Source organism: Chiloscyllium plagiosum, chromosome 22 (genome assembly GCF_004010195.1).
Source record: "Chiloscyllium plagiosum isolate BGI_BamShark_2017 chromosome 22, ASM401019v2, whole genome shotgun sequence".
Classification (NCBI taxonomy): domain Eukaryota; kingdom Metazoa; phylum Chordata; class Chondrichthyes; order Orectolobiformes; family Hemiscylliidae; genus Chiloscyllium; species Chiloscyllium plagiosum.
Genome location: NC_057731.1, coordinates 27672155 through 27681137, shown reverse-complemented (window position 1 = coordinate 27681137; position 8983 = coordinate 27672155). Strand labels below are relative to the sequence as shown.

At 39.6% G+C, this 8983-nt stretch overlaps 1 long non-coding RNA gene across 1 annotated transcript in view; it reads right to left on the bottom strand.

Annotated features, from left to right (window-relative positions):
* Positions 1-3442: 3442 nt before the first annotated feature.
* The window catches only part of LOC122560962, a 45817-nt gene continuing 40276 nt past the window's right edge, over positions 3443-8983 (bottom strand). The window contains exon 3 of the long non-coding RNA XR_006314863.1: positions 3443-3680. This is a non-coding gene — a long non-coding RNA (uncharacterized LOC122560962). The remainder of the gene's footprint in view (positions 3681-8983) is intronic.

The window sequence follows — 8983 nt, the reverse complement described above, 5'->3', positions numbered from 1 at the left end:
CGCTTCCTCACTATCCTATCTACCTGCAACTCCACTTTCGAGGAGCTATGAACCTGCACTCCAAGGACTCTTTGTTCTGCAACACTCCTTCGGACCTTACCAGGGCCTGATCAGGTGTACCCTCGAACTCTGTGGGAAGCTAGTGAAGTGATTGCTGGGCCCCGTGCTGAAATATTTGTATCATCGATTGTCCCAGGTGAGGTGCCAGAAGACTGGAGGTTGGCTAACGTGGTGCCACTATTTAAGCAAGGTGGTAAGAAGAAGCCAGGGAACTACAGACCGGTTCGCCTGACGTCAGTGGTGGGCACGTTAAAGGAGGGAATCATGAGGGACAGGATTTGCATGTGTTTAGAAAGTCAGTGTCTAATTATGGATAGTCAGCATTGCTTTATGCATGGGAAATCATGTCTCACAAACTTAATTGAGTTTTTTGAAGAAGTAACAAAGAGGATTGATGAGGGCAGAGTGGTAGATGTGATCTATGTGGACTTCAGTAAGGCGTTTGACAAGGTTCCTCATGGGAGACTGGTTAGTAAGGTTAGATCTCACAGAATACAGGAAGAGCTAGCCATTTGGATACAGAATCGGCTCAAAGGTAGAAGACAGAGGGTGGTGGTGGAGGGTTGCTTTTCAGACTTGAGGCCTGTGACCAGTGGAATGCCACAAGGATTAATGCCGGGACTTCTACTATTTGTCATTTACATAAATGATTTGGATGCGAGCATAAGATGTACAGTTAGTAAGTTTGCAGATGACACCAAAATTGGAGGTGTAGTGGACAGCGAAGAAGGTTACCTCAGATTACAACGGGATCTTGACCAGATGGGCCAGTGGGCTGAGAAGTGGCAGATGGAGTTTAATTCCATGTGCTGCATTTTGGGAAAGCAAATCTTAGCAGGACTTATACACTTAATGGTAAGGTCCTAGGGAGTGTTGCTGAACAAAGAGACCTTGGAGTGCAGGTTCATAGCTCCTTGAAAGTGGAGTCGCAGGTAGATAGGATAGTGAAGGAGGCGTTTGGTTTGGTTCTTTTATTGGTCAGAGTATTGAGTACAGGAGTTGGGAGGTTATGTTGCGGCTGTACAGGACATTGGTTAGGCCACTGTTGGAATATTGTGTGCAATTCTGGTCTCTTTCCTATCAGGAAGATGTTGTGAAACTTGAAAGGGTTCAGAAAAGATTTACAAGGATGTTGCCAGGGTTGGAGGATTTGTGTTATAGGGAGAGGCTGAACAGGCTAGGGCTGTTTTCCCTGGAGCATCGGAGGTTGAGGGGTTACCTTATAGAGGTTTATAAAATCATGAGGGCCATGGATAGGAAAAATAGACAAAGTTTTTTTCCTGGGGTCGGGGAGTCCAGAAGTAGAAGGCGTAGGTTTAGGGTGAGAGGGGAAAGATATAAAAGAGACTTAAGGGGCAACATTTTCATGCAGATGGTGGTACGTGTATGGAAGTGGTGCCAGAGGAAGTGGTGGAGGCTGGTACAATTGCAACATTTTAAGAGGCATTTGGAAAGGTATATGAATGGGAAGGGTTTGGAGGGATATGGGCCGGGTGCTGGCAGGTGGGACTTGATTGGGTTGGGATATCTGGTCAGCATGGACGGGTTGGACCGAAGGGCCTGTTTACATGCTGTACATCTCTATGACTCTATGACTGTATGTTGCAAAGTGCAGCATTGAAATGATGAACTATATTGTAAGTGGGTTAGAGGTGTGCCATGAAGCTGTGGTAAGGCTGGTGCGTGTCCAATGCCAACTTACATGCTCAGGATGTTCTGCCAATCATTAGCCATGGAATATGCCCTGAGATATTGGGGGCTGCAGTTCAAAATGGAGACCTAGAGGCGCACAGAGCAATTTGGAGTCAGCAGGTACCTGCTCTTACCTTCCTGTTGGTAATTGCCTCATCTAGTTTTGATCCAGTGTGGAGGAGAATTGGAAATTGTATATTAATAAAGTGAGATTAGGTAATAGTAACATGCTAATGGGTGCAAAAAGGTTTCTCACTGGCAAGAATTTCATTTTGACATTGGTGGAGAATAGCTTTTGTTTCCAATTGAGAATCATATTTTTGCCATTCTCATCTTATTTTCTCAAGCAACTCCCCATTGCCCAAGTTGTTCAGGTGCTGGATATTATCCACTCAGAAAATCAGAAAGAACAGCAATAAACTAAAGTGCAGACCTGGAGTGAAATAACAGAGGAAAATGTGTATCAGAGTACGCAAATGCCTTTGAGAATGCCCATTCCTCAAGGAAGTCTTCTTATTGCTTATAGACAAAATAGAGAGGAATATAACCTTTACTGTAGATGCTATGGGCTTTTGTCTTAATTTGAAAGTGAAGTAAATCAATTGCACAACAATACCCTGCAAGGCAAAAAAAAACTGATTATGAATCAAAAAATTGAATCCTGTAAGCATATGTACTTTGAGACTTGCTTGATTCTGCTTTGATTCAAGAAATCATTGTTTTCTGTGTACAGTAATACTATATCTTGAAAGTTGTAATGAATTCTTAACAGAAGGCGAAAATAGCTATTGAAATAATTGAAACTGTGATGAATAGATGGGCAGAGTAAATAGTGCTTACTGGGTTTGCCTACATGATATTTGATTGTAAAATACTTTCAAAGATATAAGGTAACACATAAAGGCATCGTCTTTCTTTCATGTACATGATTTAGCCACGCTTCTTACATTTCATTTCTAGACTGAAATTGAAATTCAAGATTTTAAAAATTAATTCAAAGCCATTGTCAATGCTTCTAGTGTTCCAGGAAAATACTACGAGTTGTCCTACATTGCTGTGTGACTCAACGACAGGGAGAGATTATAATGGTTCCCCTGTCACACACACAGATTGGACTCTCAATCAATTGTAGCAGTTTACAATCAATTTTAAATGGAAAAAAAAATCTACTGTGCGAATCATGAGTTTTTTAAAATAAAAAATCAACATGAGTTCACTTAAAGGTGAAAATTAGGTTAGCGGTGAGGTGATAACCCTACCAAAAAAATCTGACATCATTCTGCAGTGGGGGTGCAAGGTCTCAAAGCATGGGGAAGGAAGGATGGGGTGGGACGAGGGTCTTCACACCCAGTGAAGGAAGGGTTTGGGGGTGGCAGTCTCCAAGTCTCCAAGTCTGCAGAAGGAGGGGAGTTCTCCAAGCCTGGAGAGGGAAGTGGTTTGGGGTGTGTGTCTATACCTGGGGAAGGGAGTGGGGAAGGGATGTAGCTGGAGACCTTGGGAGGTAAGGTTGAATTCAGGCACAGGATCTTTCTGTTATCTTTCCAGCAGACTGGAGGGAGCTAGTCTGAGTTGTTGGGTGATCTCGACTACCAGAATTACACAAATAAAATTTGGTGAAGAATGGAGCGAATTGCAATGATTATAGTTCTGAGACATTCATTACTGGGAGAGCTTTCCTTTAAATATTTTATTCACAATACATTGCTACCTTTTTCTCAATTTGCCCTTTTTCTCAACTTGCTGCAATGTCTTGTTTTCTTGGGCAGTCGCATAGCTATGACAACGAACTGGGTTGTGGTGACTCCTGCTGAATTCCTGGCAAGCAACATGTCGTGGGGTTGCTGCAGGATCTTGTGGTCAGGTACCCTCGAACAGCAACCAGGTAGATGGGGTCTGTTCAGATGGAGGTCCAGGGTTTGACCCAGTGACTGCAAAGAAACAGTGACACAGTTCTGAGTCAGGATGGGAGGAATTTGCAGATGGCAGCAACCACTTGAAATGGAAGAGGTTAGGGAAACTACTGAGGAAAGTTCTGAAAATTCACTGTAAGATTTGTTCATTTTTGTTAATATCATAACTGTGGTAAGCTGCATGTGATGTCTATTTACACACATTTAACAAGCTGTGATTACTTTCGACTCCTTGACAGCTGTCGCATGATCATCTATGAGTCAGGACTTGTTCCAAATTTTACCATTTGATTTTCATTGATGCCTCTGCAGTTTTGAGCATTTTACAGCATAATCAGATACTAGTTTTTTTTTTCTGATAGGGATGAAGAAACTATATTGGTTGGATTTTACTGCGGTTAGGAAAGGAGAGGATTTTCAAGTTGAAAGAGGGATTAATGGAAAGAATCAATTGTTCATGATTTTCTACTTCCCTGTGGTCTAAATAACAAAAATTGCTTAAGCAGTGTAAAATTTATATTTATCAGCATGTTTCCTATGACATTATTCACAATAATGTTTTTACTTGAAAATCCCAGCTTCTCCCAAAAGCCCGTGCTTGACATTGATGTTGACAGCTTTGCTGAGTATGATGGACTAACAGCAGATACCCAGCGTTTTACCTGCTTTAGTACCCATAGCCTTAAGCTGCCGAACAGTTGAGTTTCTGGTCAAGTCTGAATGATGAGAAAGTTCAGCACAGTAATATCATTGAAAGCCAAGGAGAGCTGGCTAGATGGTCTCTTGATTGTATTGGTACTGGAGGGAGTGATGTTGAAAGTGTTGGTTTGGGTACCAAATTAATCAGCTGCTTATTTGATGTTGTGCCCATCTAGACAATTGGAGAGCAATTCATCACATCCTGGAGACTGGGGAGTCAGGAAGTGAATTACTTAAAAAAAAATTTCAAGGAATGAGGGTACTTCTGGCTGGTCCGTTATTTATTGTCCATCCCTAGTTGCCCTTGAGAAGACAATGGTGAGCTGCCTTCTTGAACTGTGCAGTCCATGTACTCTAGATATACCCACAATACCATGAAGGAAAGTGTTCCATGGCTTTAGCAACACTGAAGGAAATATATTTCCAAGTCAGGTTGGTGAGTGGCTTGGAGAGAAACTTGCAGGTGGTGGTGGTGACCCCATGAATCAGCTGCCCTTGTTCTTCTAGATGGTACTGGTCATGGGTTTGCTCAGGTGTTGCCTACTCAGCATAGAACTCCAGTCTCTGACACAGTTTTGTAGCCATTGTATTTATATGGCTTATCCAGATTAATGGGAACTCTAAAATGTTGGTAGTGAGGGGTTGAGTGATGATAACGCTGATGATGTAGAGGGGCAACAGTTGAATTCTCTTTACTGGAAATGGTCATTGCCTGGCACTTGTGTGATACAGCTGTAACTTGCCACTTATCAGCTCAAGCTTGAATGTTGTTCAAATCTTGCTGCATTTTGACATTGACTGCAGTATCTGAGGACTCAAGAGTGGTGTGGAATGTTGTGCAATCATTAGCAAATATCCCCACTTCTGAAATTATGAAGGGGGCAAAGTCCTTGGTGAGGCAACTGAGGATGGCTGAACCTAGAACACTACCTTGAGAAACTTATACAGTGATGTCCTGAGCTGAGACGAAAGGTCTCCAATAACCACAACTATCTTTCTTTGTGCAACATATGATTCAAACCATTGGAGAGTTTACCCCAATTCCCATTGAATCATATTTTACTAGGATTCCATAATGGCACGTTTTATCAAATGCTCGCTCAATGTCAAGAAAGTGTGCCAGAATAATGTTGTTGTTTCTTCAGTTATTTTACTAAGATAATTAGATATTTATGAATACATTTTCATTTTAAATTCTAGTTTCAAAATCTCACTCAATTGCAAGTTTCTATAATAGAACCATAACTACAGATTTATGTAGAAATAAGGCCAGTAATTCTTAGAAATTAATAAGCTACATAAGTGGCTCATTGATCTGATCTAGCCCAAGTTAATAAAATTGAAGTTGGCTTTATTGTCTAAGAGTAAACCTAATTAATTCAGAAAGTTTGAACTCAACATTTCAGGTTTCAGGACTAAGTCAAGCACCTTTTCTCAACATAGAAGAGGTAATTTTCTCATTCTCTGCCTATTTCATTTTCTCATTTGACATTATTCCCAACTCACCAGGGAGGGGAGAAATTGTTGCATAGTGTCCAATATCAGACATATTCTGCTTTGGAACACATATACTAAATAATTCTGAGCATGTTAAAAATTACACCAGAAACCCATTTTAATATTATCAGTAAGGCTCATTTGTGTGTGCTAGAATCTACATTTATTCGTGCACAGGGCCTTGTTTGCTAAGTGTAATCGTTCCAGATATTTCCAATGAGGAAAAAGCATTGGAGAGAACCAATCCTTTCTGCATCTGTTTGGCAATACCCTGACCAATAAGCCAGTTAACTGGACAGTTAATAGAACCTGCTACATCTCCATGCCAATCAATTGGCATTCTTATTTATGCTGTATAAATTGATTAGATTAGATTGCCTACAGTGTGGAAACAGGCCCTTCAGCCCAACCAGTCCACACTGACCCTCCGAAGAGTAACCTACCCAGTCCCATTTCTCTGGCTAATGCACCTAACACTATGGGCAGTTTAGCATGGCCAATTCACCTGACCTGCACATTTTTGGACTTGTGGGAGGAAACCAGAGCACACACAGACACAGGGAGGAGGTACGAACTCCACGCAGACAATCACCCAAGGCTGGAATTGAACCTGGTGCTGTGAGGCAGCAGTGCTAACCACTGAGCCACTGTGCCACCCTAACTGTTCTTTCTACAGTCGGTGTTTTTGTATTTCAGTTTTGACACATGCAAGACAATAATTTTTGACTTTATGTCTCTCCTTACCATTGTTTAAAATGATACCAGTGAAAGGCAATTATTATAAGAGGACATTTAAAATACTGGGATTACTTTCAATGGAACAATAAGTGTAAAACTATGCAAGAGATTTTAAAATTGATCATGAATAGGGGAACAAATTATTTGTTATCATTGAATCATTTGTGGTGAAAATCATGAATTAAAAATGGTTATTAAGAGAAGAAAGAGAAAAGTTAGGAGAAATGTATTTATTTAAATATTTAGGAGACTATGAATACATTACGATTGTAAGTAGTTGAGGTAGAAATCATGCATACTTTCAGGGAAAAAGACAAACATTTGAAATAGAAAGTTACAGGGATATGGCAATAGGGTGCACAGTGGGATTTGTTTTGGATTGTGCTAGCAATGAGCAGTTCTGTACATGATTGACCAAGTGACCTCTTTCTGTGCTCAGAGATGGGAAAAACTGACCATCAAATACAGTTCTTTCTTGAATCCTATCTTCTTCTGTTGAGCACAGCGTAATTTTTGTTTCAGAAGTCAAAAGCATTCATGTTCTAGTAATCCTCCTGCCTGCAGCAAAGTGTTAACTACTCTTGAAAGGATGAAAAGCTGAGGAGATATCTTGTAACATTTACACAGTAAGTAGTTTGTGAGAACATCAGCTTAATTTTTATTTTCTGAAAATTATTTATAAATGAATATCTTCTGACAATGATGAATATGCTAATTATGAGTCTGATATTATTACCTCCTATTTCATATTTCATTTTGAGAAGGCAAATTTCCAGCAACATTTTGCATTTTACACAAAGCAGATTGCAAGGAAAGGCACTGCATGGTTTTAACCAGGTCTTTGATCCTTATAGCTACTCTGTCTAATCAATGTGAACAATGTTGATCAGTCATGACTAAGAGAGCAAGGTGGATTGAAAAGATGAAGAAAGCTTGTTCAATGCAGACTTTTTTTCTAAGAAAAGACTTTAAGATATTTTGATTAATCAGTGCTCCTGTGAGAACCTAAGTTTGTAAATAGCAAATTTTTTTACATTAGAAGTTGAACAGATGTTATGTCTTAAGAGATTCAGAGGGATTTGGGGTAAATGAAGCTTTCATCTGAGCCCTTGGGAACCATTTGCTCAAAGGGATGTGCACTACACAGCACTGTATCTGTCAGTTTGTGTCATGTCAGACACACTGACTATAGCCAAGCACACGGTTGGTTGCCCTCGCCCGAAATCAGACTGCTTTTCTTAGTTGATAATGCTTGTTACAGATTAATTTCATTCAGAAACATTCCATGGATTTGTCAGACTAGAATGATAATACCATTGTGACGTATAGACATGCCAATGACCTTTTGAAATAGCTGGCTATTTTTGCTTGACTTTATTTTTAGCAGCTAGGGAGTTTAAGTGCTACAAAGTCATCATCATTTGGGTGAATAATGCACTATTTTACTGTTTGCGTCACAATCTTAAGCTTCCTGAATCAGCTATGTTGCTTGCGAACACCAAGAAATGCACTAAAATTGCATTATTGATAAAGGAACACGCTGATATTACTTTAGGCATGACTAATGGTAGCTTTAAACAATAAGTGAGTTGTTTACACTTTGATGAGCCAGAGAAAACATGCGTTTTAATTGGATCCATGCTTACATATGGGAATCTATTTATTGCCTTAATACTGGTGTACACTGCTCTGGGAAAAATGTAAAAGCAAGCCACATGATTGGTCTTTGAATACAGAAATGCATTTGTTTTTCAGTAGTTACATGGGTACAATGTGCTCATCACTTTAATCTTTATCTTTCCATTGGTTTTGATGTTACAAAATCCTTTCAAACACCATTTGCAAAAGGTGCATTTGAACCATTCTCTTGTTTTCTGCACTTTAATAGTTTAAACGTTTTGTAACTTGATTTTTTTTGTGCAGCATTGAATTACACCAAATTTTAAATCAGCAGCTTCTCGAAAAAACATTTTACCTAACTCAGTCGGTGCTGAAAATTCTGAACCCAAATGAATCATAACAAACGTACATATACATTGGCAGTTTTGCCATGACATTTGTCCTTATTTATTCAGAAGCGTGTGTATTGATGGTGTTCATGACAATGAAACTACTGCATTACCAACTGCTCCTGAGTGATCAAGAATAAAGATGTGTTTAAAGATGTGTTTATTCTTACTGAAACACATACTTCTTGTCTTAATGCTGAAGATAAACTCATACCATCTCTAGTGATATTTGAATCCTTATAAACAAATGTAAAGATATTTTACATGTGGATCTTTTAACCTCTAAGAAAAACCATTGAGTTTTAAATTGCTCCACAGTCCATTTGCTCATTCTTATTGAGGTAAAACCTACATCTACACTCTGTTTTATAGACTCCA